The sequence below is a fragment of the Giraffa tippelskirchi genome, chromosome 8 (assembly GCF_054371585.1).
Source record: "Giraffa tippelskirchi isolate mGirTip1 chromosome 8, T2T-mGirTip1v1.2.pri, whole genome shotgun sequence".
Lineage (NCBI taxonomy): Eukaryota > Metazoa > Chordata > Mammalia > Artiodactyla > Giraffidae > Giraffa > Giraffa tippelskirchi.
In genome coordinates, this window is record NC_137282.1 from 77,704,410 (window position 1) to 77,717,457 (window position 13,048).

Genomic DNA, 13,048 nt, shown 5'->3' on the forward strand with positions numbered 1-13,048 from the left:
GCCAGCCAAGTGGATAATATGTAGGGTGGGATGTGCAGGTATGAAGCTAAAGGAAGACTGAAGGCAATTCCACGTTTCTTAGCACCGAACTGAGATGCTCAGGGAAAAGAGCAGGGTGGTGGTGTTGGAAATAGTTTCTGCTAAGAATATTTAAAGTTCTTGTCAAATTTCCAGGCTTAGAAGTCAAGAGGGCAGTTTGTTTGTTTTAATGTTTGTAGGTCAGAAGATGTCTGTGGATTTGGGGGTCATTAGCAAACAGTGGATTAGCCAAAACCAGAGTGGGACGGAGGTGGGGGGCATGTTCAGGAGGCAAAGGTTGATCACAGACAGCCTTGAAAAGGCTGAGCGAAGGACTGATCATCTGACCTGGGGACAGTAGTCTGGTGGAGGCTACAAAGTGGAGAAAGAGGTGGCTTTAAAAGCGTGTTCTCAGGTAAGAGAAACACCAATGGAGATTTCAAAGAACTGCGGTAACTGAGGGTAAATCTTGTAATAGAGGCGCCCTCAGGGGAGTGTTGATGGCCAAGGGTATTTACTAGCTCTAGTGAAGTGGGAGGGGACAAGGACTGGGGGCGCTTTCAGCATGAAGAAAGTTTGAGCCAGGTCCGGAAGGTTGAATGAGAGGAAGAATATTCCAGCAGAAATGATGGTGCTTACAAAATGCCAAGGTACTGAACAGCATGGCTGTCTTAGACAATGTAAGGGGCTTGTGTGAGTGCAGCTTAGTTTAGAAGGCGGTGAGCAATGGAATATGGTGATAGAAAGGCAGGTCTGGACCAGACTGGGAAGAGCTTCACAGTTGTCCTTAACAGCATATACCCTAAAAAGTTTTAACAAGTCTTAGCAGGACCGTTCCTATACAAGCAATGCAAATCTACTGAGAGTGGATTAGGTAAGAGGGAATTTATCATGAAGAACCAAGGGACTTGCACGAACTTGCTGCTGGAAATTACAGCAGAGAGTGGGCATGCCTTCCTCTCCCTCTTTCTTCCAGGGCACATGGGCTGCTTGCAATGTGCCTTTGTCTCTCTGAAATGTCATTTGTTCTTCTCCCAAAGCATCAACATGTCTGGTTGGGGTTTCCAAGGCACCAATTGTGACTGCAATTCCACATGACTTCTGTGCTCCAGTGTTGAGTCCAGTTTGGCTCATAATCTGTATCTGATGGTCTGTGACTTCACTATCTTGGATCCAACACTGGAGGCTGGAGAGAGGGATTCCCTTGCACAAACCCGGGTCTATAGATCTGTCTCACTTAGTGCCTCTGAGGAGCAGTGCCAGAGACAGGGACATGGATTAGGAAAGCACCCTCTGTGTTTCTACATGGTGGCAGTGTGTTGGGGTATCAGTAAATCCTAGAGAAAAAACATGGCACATCTTCCTGGAGTGCAAACTTTCTCTTTAATTCATTCAACTTTTAATTGTTTCTACAGCCTGGATCAATGCCTAGAAAATAAAGTAAAAACACAAAGTCCTATCCCTTCAGGAGCCTACCTTGTTACAAGGGGGAGACAGCACATACTATGTCACATAGAAGTAAATGTAATATAAGGAAGAGAAAGGGGGACTAGGATCAGGTTTGGCTACAAATAACAAAACCCTAAAACAAGCTTGAACAAGTTAAGAAGGCTTTTTTTGTTTTTGCTTACAAGAACTCTGGAGGTAATAAGTGCAGTGCTGGTATGGTGCTCCACAGTATCAGGAATCCAAGTTATTTTCATATGATTGTTCTGCTCTATGTGCCTGCCAATGTGGCTGCTGATGCTCCAGCCATTACATATGATTTCACCCAATAAGAGGTACACACAATGCATCTTATACTCCACATACACCACTTTCTTTTATATTTCATTGGCTAGGCAAATCACCTAGGTGCAGAAAAACTGGGAAACAGCCTTTTTTTTAGGTAGTCATGTTGGGTAAAAATCAGGAATCTATTATAAACAGGGAGTGTGGATATTGGGGGAAACTAGCAGTGTCTGTTGCAATATGAGCAAATAATGACAAAGTGGCACACATGTTACTCAAGACGGTTAAGAGACAGTTTCTGTGAGGACATTTAACAGAGTCTGGGAAAGAGAGAGAGGACAAGCATGTCCTTATACAGGGAGGAAAATTCCGGGTCCTGGGAAGGCCTGTGCTGCAAGAGATCAGGAGGGCTGGCTCTTCAAAATGACCACCAGAGGAACTCAGAGAGCCAGGGAGACCCATTCTTCACTGCAGTAAAGAATATCCTCATGCAGATGGGAGAAGAGAGGACATTTATGGCTTTAGGGAGTGTGGGTTTGAGTGGGGTATGGAGGCCGTTCAACATGGACTCCTAACTGGAGTTGGGCAGTCAGTGATAGGAGTTCCCATCTGGTGGACGTGGCGGGTGAGGCCCCTCGAACTGGTCTGAGGCACAAGCCCCTGTCTGCTCAGCACCCTGTGGAGGGACCTTCCACCAGGGAGGGGTCCCCCCAGAGGAGCTGTCTGCTGTCCGGAGAAGAGGCTGCCAGCTGCCCTTCAACGGAATTTTGAGAGATTTCCAAAGAAAACAGCAGAGTTACTGGTTGACACTATCTTCCCAGGACAGAGTAAAGTCAAGGTGGGACGGGCTCAGTCCCGACACTTAGGACACTTACTACGCAGCTGCACTGGGAGCCTGCAGCTGCCCCAAGGGTGCCCACCCGCCACGGGCCGGGGGTTCCTGGTGAGGCCTGGGGTGTGAGGGCAGGCAGGACTTAACTTGGGGTTTACTCCGAGATGGCAGTACGGTTGACCCTTGAACGCAGGTTTGAACTGCAAGGGTCCAGTTATTCCTGGACTTTTTTCAATGGTAAATTGATAGTACCCAAGGAAACACCTTTAAATACTCCGATTTTCGACGATGTGGCACCCTAGTGCCCCTAACTCCTGGAGTTCTTCAAGGGTCAACTAGCTCAAGCAGAGAACTGACGGAAGGATCACCTTGGCTGCTGTATTCATTCCCTCCAGCTGCTGCAACACAGCTTCACAGACTGAGGGCTTATGGTGGTTCAGTTGCTTAGTTGTGTCCGACTCTTTGTGACCCCATGGACTGCAGCACACCAGGCTTCCCTGTCCTTCACCATCTCCTGGAATTTTCTCAGACTCATGTCCATTGAGTCGGTGATGCCATCCAACCATCTCATCCTCTGTCGTCCCCTTCTCCTCCTGCGCTCAATCTCTCCCAGCATCAGGGTCTTTTCCAATGAGTTGGCTCTTTGCATCATTGTAACAAAGCTCCACAGACCCAGGGCTTAAAGAAGGACACTTTGCCACAGTCCTGAGCACTAGAAAATCAAAGCCAAGGTGCTGGTGGAGTTGGTTCCTCCCAAGGGCCGTGAGGAAGGCTCTGTTCCAGCCCTCTCTCCTTGGCTTGGAGATGGCCACCGCCTCCCTGCGTTTATTTCCATCATCACCTCTTTCTGGTGTGTCTGTGTCGCAATTTCCCCTTCTTATAAGGACGCCAGTCATTTTGCATTTAAGCCCACCCTCAGGACCTCATTCTACGCCCCCCACCACCACTTCTAAGACCTGTCTGCAAATACAGCCACATCCTGAGATGCCGGGGGTAGGACTCCACCACGTGGGTTTTGAAGGGGACAGGGCTGACCCGCGGCGGCTGCGTGCAGGAGACGCAGTGACTAGGGGGAGGGAGGTGCTGGCAGGTGGAAATACGGGGGCTGCAACACTGACCCGGGTGAGCCAGGACCACACGTGGATGAGGTGGGGAGAGGGGGGTGGGTTCCGGGGGCACCGAGACGGTGAAATGATAGTTTACTGAGGGGTTGGATGTCGAGAATGACTGTCACACTATTGGTGGGAATGCAAACTGATATGACCACTATGGAGAACAGTACAGAGATTCTTTGAAAAACTATGAATAAAGCTACCATATGACCCAGCAATCCCACTACTGGGCATATATCCTGAGGAAACCATAACTGAAAAAGGCACAGGTACCCCAACGCTCATTGCAGCGCTATTTACAATAGCTAGGATGACAGAGGCTGAGATGGTTGGATGGCATCACCGACTCAATGGACATGAGTTTGGGTAAGCTCCAGGAGTTGGTGATGGGCAGGGAGGCTTGGCGTGCTGCAGTCCATGGGGCCGCAAAGAGTCGGACACGACTGAGCGACTGAATTGAGGACATGGAAGCAACCCAGATGTCCATCAGCAGACGAATAGATAAGGAAGTTGTCATACATATACACAATGGAATTTTACTCAGCTATACAAAGGAATGCATTTGAGTCGGTTCTAATGAAGTGGATGAACTTAGAGGCTATTATACAGAGTGTAGTAAGTCTGAAAGACATATATCACTTACTAATGCATATAAATGAAATCTAGAAAGATAGTATTGACGATTTTGGACACAGTGGGAGAAGGAGAGGGTGGGATGATTTGAGAGAATAGCATTGAATTACCATATATAAAATAGGTAACCAGTGGGGGGTTGATATCTGAGGCAGGGCACCCAAAGTTGCTGCTCTGTGACCACCTGGAGGGTTGAGGTGTTGGGAGGTGGGAGGGCAGTTTAGGAGGGACGAGACACATGTAGCCTACGGCCGATTCATGTTGACAGATGGCAAAGGCCATCACAGTACTGTAAACCAATTATCCTCCAACCAAAATAAATAAACTAGAAGACAAATGAAGTTAAAAAAAAAGAATGACTATGAGGATTTTAGCCACGGGTCAATTAGAGCTGCTGCTCACCAACTTCCTTCCTTCCATCTGCCATCAGGACCTTGGTCTTTGTTTTCTCAGCTTGAGATGCTCTCCTTTTCCTTTTGCACCTCATTTCACTTTTTAACGTCAGTGTCCCCTCACGAGAGAGGCACTTCCTGACCGTGTGATTTAAAGGAGCGGCTGCACAACCCTCTCTCCCTTCACCCTCTCTGAAGTCACTGCGTGTCCTGGTAACTCGATCCGTCTCTCACTACTGACACGGCAGTGACGCCGCATAGGGGCCTGCCAGTATTAGTAGATCCCAGATCAGGGCCTGGCACCTAACAAGCACTCAAAAATGTGACTGAATGAGTGAGTGAGCAAGTGAATGAATGACCTAGTGCCAGCAGACGTAGCAGGTGAGGAGCAGGGATACGGAATAACCTCTAGGTTTCCAGCATGGGGGACTGGGGAGATGGGAGAAACCCAACTCAACGTGGCTATAATAGAAGCTTGTTTGCTCATTAACAAGAAGGTTGAGAAATGATCTGCTGAATCAAATCACACCCTGCGGATTACATCAAAGGCTTCTTGTCCTATTTGGACTCTGCCTTCAGGTTGAAGCAGACTTTCTGGCAACAGAGTTCCAAGTTTCACCCCAATATTAATTCATCAGCCCAAAGAGAAGAAGGAGCATTTCTGGTAGCATCGTTGGCAGAGTCAACAAGTTTCATTTCCAGGACCCCCCACAACCTCCACTTGTGTCTCAGGAGCCCCAAGACAGCTAGTTCATCCCTAAACCAAATTATGGTTTGGTTTGTCCTAGAGCCACTTTGTCCTAGAGCAGGCATCCCCAGCCTCTGGGGATCTATGCCTGATGATCTGAAGTGGAGCTGATGTAATAATAAGAAATAAAGTCCACAATAAATGTAATGCACTTGAATCATCCCCAAACCATCCCCTACTCCATCCCCCCAGCCTGGGGAAAAATTTCTTCCATGAAACCAGCCTCTGGTGCCAAAAGTTGGGGACCGCTATCCCAGAGGAGTGGTGGTTCAGGAACCCTTTACACAAGGAGGTTTTTTTTTTAACCCAAGTTATACTGATTGCTATCTACTATATTGGAAATTAAAGTGAGAAGTTTAAAATATTTAGTAACTCTTTTTAGGAAATAGTTTAAGCCCATTACATGTTAATATATTTTATAGGAAAAGATTGCAAAAACGAATTGAGAAGAGTGGCATTTTATGTTTTTAAGTCTCTCTAACGTCTGGCTTGGGCTTCCCTGGTGGCTCGGACGGTAAAGTGTCTGCCTACAATGCGGGAGACCCAGGTTTGATCCCTGGGTCGGGAAGATCCTCTGGAGAAGGAAATGGCAACCCACTTCAATATTTGTGCCTGGAAAATCCCATAGACTGAGGATCCTGGTAGGCTATAGTCTATGCTATGCTATGCTAAGTTGCTTCAGTCGTGTCCGACTCTGTGCGACCCCATAGACGGCAGCTCACCAGGCTCTGCCATCCCTAGGATTCTCCAGGCAAGAATACTGGAGTGGGTTGCCATTTCTTTCTCCAGTGCATGAAAGGGAAAAGTGAAAGTGAAGTCACTCAGTCGTGTCCGACTCTTAGCGATCCCATGGACTGTAGCCTACCAGGCTCCTCCGTCCATGGGATTTTCCAGGCAAGAGTACTGGAGTGGGGTGCCATTGCCTTCTCCGAGGCTATAGTCTATGGGGTCGCAAAGAGTGGGACATGACTGAGCGACTTCACTTCACTAACGTCTGTCTTAATCGAATACAGCTGGATTCTCCATATGCAATCTGTTGTCATAGTGTTTTTTTTTGGCTGAGGCATCTGAAGAAAATCCAGGCTTAGTTAGATGTGATTGGAAAAGGGAAGGAGTTTAATAGCCTTCAGATAATATGAATATTATTTCATATTATACTAAAACACAGGAACTGGTCATTTCTTAAATGTTGTTAGCAATGTAGAGCTTGACATGTCAAATTTTTGAACGCTGTTACATTGAAACCCACTGGTCTGCCTTGCACTTTGAAATTTACCCATGCAAGATTTTTAGAGCCCAAGCACTGATTTATAAAACAATGTTTCACTGAGTTATGCTGGCCTTCTAAATGTTGATGTGATACTGAAAGCACAAGGATTGTCGCCACAGAAGTAAAAATCAGTCCAGTTATTGGGAACGTGTCAAGTTCATGAGAGCAAAAGTAGGTTTTCCAAAATTCTAATTTTCATTTAAAAGCTCAAGTTTGATTATTATCAGCAATAGTCAGTTGTTCTTCCTTGAAGAGACGGCACCATTTTTTTCACTTTTGATTAAAAAAAAAAAAAAACCTATGGTTATTCTGGCAGGTATACCTGTTACTAGAGTAAAAATTCTGTGCTGTGAAAATACTAGCTAGTTGAGCTCACAAATCAAACTTTTTTCTCTGAAGAACTATGGTACATCAGACAGGGTGCATTATACAGGCTTCACGCAAATGTATCATTTACTCACACAATGTTATTAATAGAGGAAGTGTATTCAAGGTCATAATTTAATATAATTAATGTTTGTTGCTGTGTCAAAGGTATTCTTAAGTGAAATGAATGGTTTTTCACTGAGAGTCCACGGTGATGGACACATGGCCACTATGCATTCTGGTATTGATGCCAACTTGGCCTTGATGCCAAGGTGCTAGTGGGTTTATCTGCCAACATTACTCCAAGTTTAACACAAATAATGTTTCAGTGTCACTATGAATATATTTTTGACTTTGGACCATCTGAAAAGGTCTTGAGGAGCTTCAAGGGTTCAATGTCCACAGAAACAAATCCAAGAAAACCCACGAGAAATCACTACCTGTCCTGGGAGAGGGGATGGAGCCAACTCTCCCCTCAGGACATGAGCTGTAGTGGGGAGCAGCGGATATCCGATCTAAATGGGAATCTTAGGGCTCTTAAGAGGCAAACGGGACAGGTGGTTCCCAGACCTCCACTAACGGCAGCACGAGACAGTAACTAGAGTTGTTTATTACAACCATGAGCAGATTGGATTCGAGACAGCTGTGAGGGCAACTTCATTTCATGCAAAACTCCAAACAGTGTTTAAGCCTTTTAGAACCAGAATGCCCTCTTGTTTCAGTTTTCCAGGTAAAAATAAATGAAAACTCAAATAAAGGTGGAGTACTGGACTCTATTCTAAGCTGCTGGTGAGGAGAGGTCATTCTTTTTCCTCATCTTTCAGGCGGAGACAAGCTTCCCTTTGCTTCTATGGGTGCTACTGTTCAGATCACACACTTCTGTTAGCACTAAGTCGCAGTCAACTTACAGTGCAACTGATCAGCTTACAGCTTTCTTTAATTACATTCCACACCTGAATTCAGGTAGCATCAGCCAGGGTGGCCCCGGGCCCTCAGACACACTGACCTCACAGCATTCAGCATGTCCGTTCTGTGGCTTGTCACACAGACACAACTAAGTTTATTCAACTCTGCTCTCTGCTTCGTGGAGACACCAAGACCTCTGGAGAATCAATCCTTTGTCTGAGTATCACGCCAAGTAAACTCTCCTCCATGTGAAGATTGCAGAATGATTACCCTGTATTTTTTCTAGTATGCTCTTTTACTTTTTTAGGTTAACTGTTGGTTCCCCCACTGTCTGGCTTTTATTTTCATGTAGGTTGTCATGTTTATAACCTTTCCCCAAAATATACAGAGGTAGTGACATTTTTTGACTAATTCATTCATTCCCCTCTGATTTTAAATGCCACTTTCGTGAGACCCAACACAAAATACACGGACACAGTAGTACCGGAGAAAGACTTGCTTTTGCCCTCCTGAGCCATCTGCCTCCTCTCTCGCAACATAATATCACGCTCACAATACAATACTTGTAGTGCCTACAGGGAAAATTCCTCAGGCTACAAATTGTTGCTACAAAAATCACCACATAGTTAGAAAGTTAAATAAAACGAGCTTATCTTACAGTTCTGAGGTCAGAAGTTTGGAATGGGCCCCACTGGGGTGGTGAAGGTCCCGAGCAGGGCTGTGTCCTTTGGGGGCTCCAGGGGGCGGTCCACGCCCTCGTCTTGCCTTCTCCCCTAGCCCCAGCCCCTTCCTCCATCCTGTAAGCCAACCGAGGGGCCGAGGGGAGTCCTCCCCCCAGCGCAACTCTCCAAGATGCTTTCCTGGCCCCTCCTTACACATTAAGGCGCCTCGTGATTATATGGGGAACACCTGACTAACCAAGGACTGCCTCCTTCAGGTCATGGGACTGGCAATCCAGATTCTGTCTGTGCTCTAAATTCTCTTTTGCCATGCAAATTAACATATTCACCAGCTCCAGAAACTATGGGGATGTCTTCAGATGGCCATCACTGTGCCTGCAAAGCTCGGTATGCCTTTTCAAAAATGTTTGGTTGTTTCCCTACAAGAAGATTACAATGCTTTTTTCTTTTCTTTTGGAGGCACAGGGTGAAATGTGGGGACTGGAAAAGACCCCAGACAGGGGTGGAGCCTGCACCACCTGGAGTGGAATTGCGGAGCCCTAACTGCTGGACTCCCAGGGAAGGCCCTACAGCGCATTTTTCTTGTTGTTTTTGTTCAGTCGCTCAGATGTGTCCCAACTCTTTGAAACCCCACGGACTGTAGCACGCCAGGCTTCCCTGTCCTTCACTATCTCCCCAAGTTTGCTCAAACTCATGTCCACTTAGTCAATGATGCCATCCAACCATCTCATCCTCTGTCTTCCCCTTCTCCTCCCGCCTTCAATCTTTCCTAGCATCAGGATCTTTTCCAATGAGTCAGATCTTCCCATCAGGCGGCCAAAGGATTGGAGCTTCAGCTTCAGTCCTTCCAATGAATATTCAGGGCTGATTTCCTTTAGGATGGACTGGTGGGATCTCCTTGCAGTCCAAGGGACTCTCAAGAGTCTTCTCCAACACCACAGTTCAAAAGCATCAATTCTTTGGTGCTCAGCTTTCTTTATGGTCCAACTCTCACATCCATACATGACTACTGGAAAAACCAGAGCTTTGACTAGATGGACTTTTGTTGGCAAAGTAATGTCTCTGCTTTTTAATACACTGTCTAGGTTTGTCATAGCTATCTTCCAAGGAGCAAGCGTCTTTTAATTTCATGGCTGCAGTTACTATCTGCAGTGATTTTGGAGCCCCCCAAAATAAAGTCTGTCACTGTTTCCATTGTTTCCCCATCTATTTGCCATGAAGTGATGGGACTAGATGCCATGATCTTAGTTTTTCGAATGTTGAGTTTTAAGCCAGCTTTTCACTCTCGTCTTTCACCTTCATCAAGAGGCTCTTTAGTTTCTCTCTGCTTTCTGCCATAGGTTGGTATCAACTGCATATCCAAGGTTATTGATATGTCTCCTGGCAATCTCTATTCCAGCTTGTGCTTCATCTTGCCTAGCATTTCACATGCTGTACTCTGCATATAAGTTAAATATGCAGGGTGACAATATATAGCCTTGGCATACACCTTTTCCAATTTAGAACCAATCTGTTATTCCATGTCCGGTTCTAACTGTTGCTTCTTGAACTGCATACAGGTTTTTCACGAGGCAGGTAAGGTGGTCTGGTATTCCCATCTCTTTAAGAATTTTTCACAGTTTGCTATGATGCACACAGTCAAAGGCTTTAGCATAGTCTATGAAAACAGATGTTTTTCTGAAATTCTCTTTATGATCCAACGAATGCGTGCGTGCTAAGTCGCTTCAGTCATGTCTGACTCTTTGTGACCTTATGTACTGTAGCCCACAAGGGTCCTCTGTCCATGGGATTATGTAGGCAAGAATACTGGAGTGGGTTGCCATGCCCTCCTCCAGGGGATCTTCCTGACCCAAGGATCGAACCCACATCTCTTACATCTCCTGCATTGGCAAGTAGGTTCTTTACCACTAGTGCCACCTGGGAAGCCCAAAGGCAGAGGAACTAGAGATCAAATTTCCATGATCCAATGAATGCTGGCAATTTGATCTCTGGTTCCCCTGCCTTTTCTAAATCCAGGTTGAACATCTGGGAGTTCTCAGTTCATGTACTGTTGAAGCCTGGCTTTGAGAATTCTGAGCATTACTTTGCTAGCATGTGAAATGAGGGCAAATGTGCAGTAGTTTGAGCATTCTTTGGTATTGCCCTTCTTTGGGTTTGGATGTATTCTTGCCTCCTCTTCTTAATATCTTCTGCTTGTCAGGTCCATACCGTTTCTGTCCTTTATTGTGCCCATTGTTGCATGGGCACAATAAAGGACATTTGTTCCCTTTGTATCTCTAGTCTTTCCCATTCTATTGTTCTAAGTCCCACTATGTCCTTTTCCTTTGCCTCTCTCGCCCCCACAAAATAAAACCAGTTTGGTGGACAGCAAGGAGATCCAACCAGTCAATCCTAAAGGAAATCAGTCCTGAATATTCATTGGAAAGACTGATGCTGAGGCTGAATCTCCCTTATTTTGGCCACCTGATGCAAAGAGCTGACTGATTGGAAAAGACCCTAATGCTGGGAAAGATTGAAGGCAGAGGAGAAGGGGACAATAGAGGATGAGATGGTTGGATGACATCACCAACTCACGGCACATGAGTTGGAGCAAGCTCTGGGAGTTGGTGATGGACAGGGAAGCCTGGCATGCTGCAGTCCATGGGTCGCAAAGAGGTGGACACCACTGAGCGACTTTACTGAACTGTGAGGTTGAATATCATGAATCCTAATAACCAAGGATAAAAACCAAGTTTACATTTACCATGCTGGAAAGGTGAGTACTTTCCTGTACATAAAATATAAAATGTTTTTCATAATCAAAAGAAAGTTATACTTTATCACCAATCTATGATATAGCTGGTCTTCCCAGATAGTGCTTCCAATGCAGGAGATGTAAGTACATGGGTTTGATCCCCTGGAGGAGGGCATGGGCAACCCACTGCAGTATTCTTGCCTGGAGAACCCCTTGGACAGAGGAGCCTGGTGGGCTACCATCCTGGGGGCCACAAAGAGTTGGACGGGACGAAAACAACTTAGCATGCAGGGAAAGGCATGATACAGTTACATAATAAAATATTTTTCTGAGTATTTTATTTTTGTGGTATGTCAGCCTGTAAACATTTTTTTTCTCATTCTAAATATCCATATTCAAATCCAATTTTCTATTTGTAAAGTTATGTTCTTTTATTTTTTTTCCCCTCCCTAAACTTATGTTCTTAAAGTGCTCTCCATTGTCCCAACTGAGGAAGTTCCATGCCCCACAGAACCTGTTTCTACCCTTCAAGGATGAAACCAAACTCCACCTGGTTTACTCAAGCCTGAAACTGGAGAGGCATCCTTCACCCTTCCCTCCCTCTCCTTATCACTAAGGTCAAGTAACTCCCTTGGATCACACCTTCTGGCTATCTCTTGCCAAAGTCACCTCTTGGCTTGTTTTTCTGCATTATTCTTATTTGCCTCTGTAATAAATTAATCCCATCATCCCACCCCAGGCCAGCAAAGGTCATGGCCTCAGGGTCTTTATCTGTTCTCTCTTTATCTCTGACACCCAGCAAGAAGTGGGATGTGGAATGCTGGATACATATTTGCTAAATCAATATTTCTTTGTAAAAACTTGAAATGATACAGGAAGTCCAGCTGACCTTCACCTAATCTTACTTCCCCTCCCCTGAGAAAACCACTGTCATCAGTAGTTTTTAAGATATCTACATCTAGAAATATAGTTTTTTGTTTTTTACAGAAATGGGATAATAGTGCATATATTATCCAGGAGGCTTCCCAGATGGCTCAGTGATAAAGAATCTGCTTGTCAAGCAGGAGACACAGGAAACTTGGATTCGATCCCTCGGTCCAGAAGATCCCATGGAGAAGGAAATGGCAACTCATTCCAGTATTCTTGTCTGAAAAACCCCATGGACAGAGGAGCCTGGCAGGCTACAGTCCACAGAGTCACAAAGTGTCAGACTCTACTGAGCATGCATTATCTAGCAACTTGCTTTTTTCACCTAACATGCAGATCTATGATGATATATTTGGGTCTTTTTTCTTTTTTAACTGCTGTGCAGCATTTCATTTCATATGTCATCTTGGTGTATTCATGTAACCACTCTGCTACTGACTGTTCATTTAATTAGATTTATTGAGTCAAAGATATTTGTCCATTTGATCTCACTGAGAAGATTCCAGGAGTCCAGACCACCTTGTATTTCACAACGTCCCATTCACTTGCCCCTCCCTCCATCTTCCATACGATTCTGCACTCAGGTAGGAAAGGTGTAATAACTTTAGGACACAAAGGATAACTTGACAATTTCTTTTAACTGTTGCTGTTCAGTCGCTTCAGTAGTGTCCAACTCTTTGCAACACTATGGACTGTGGC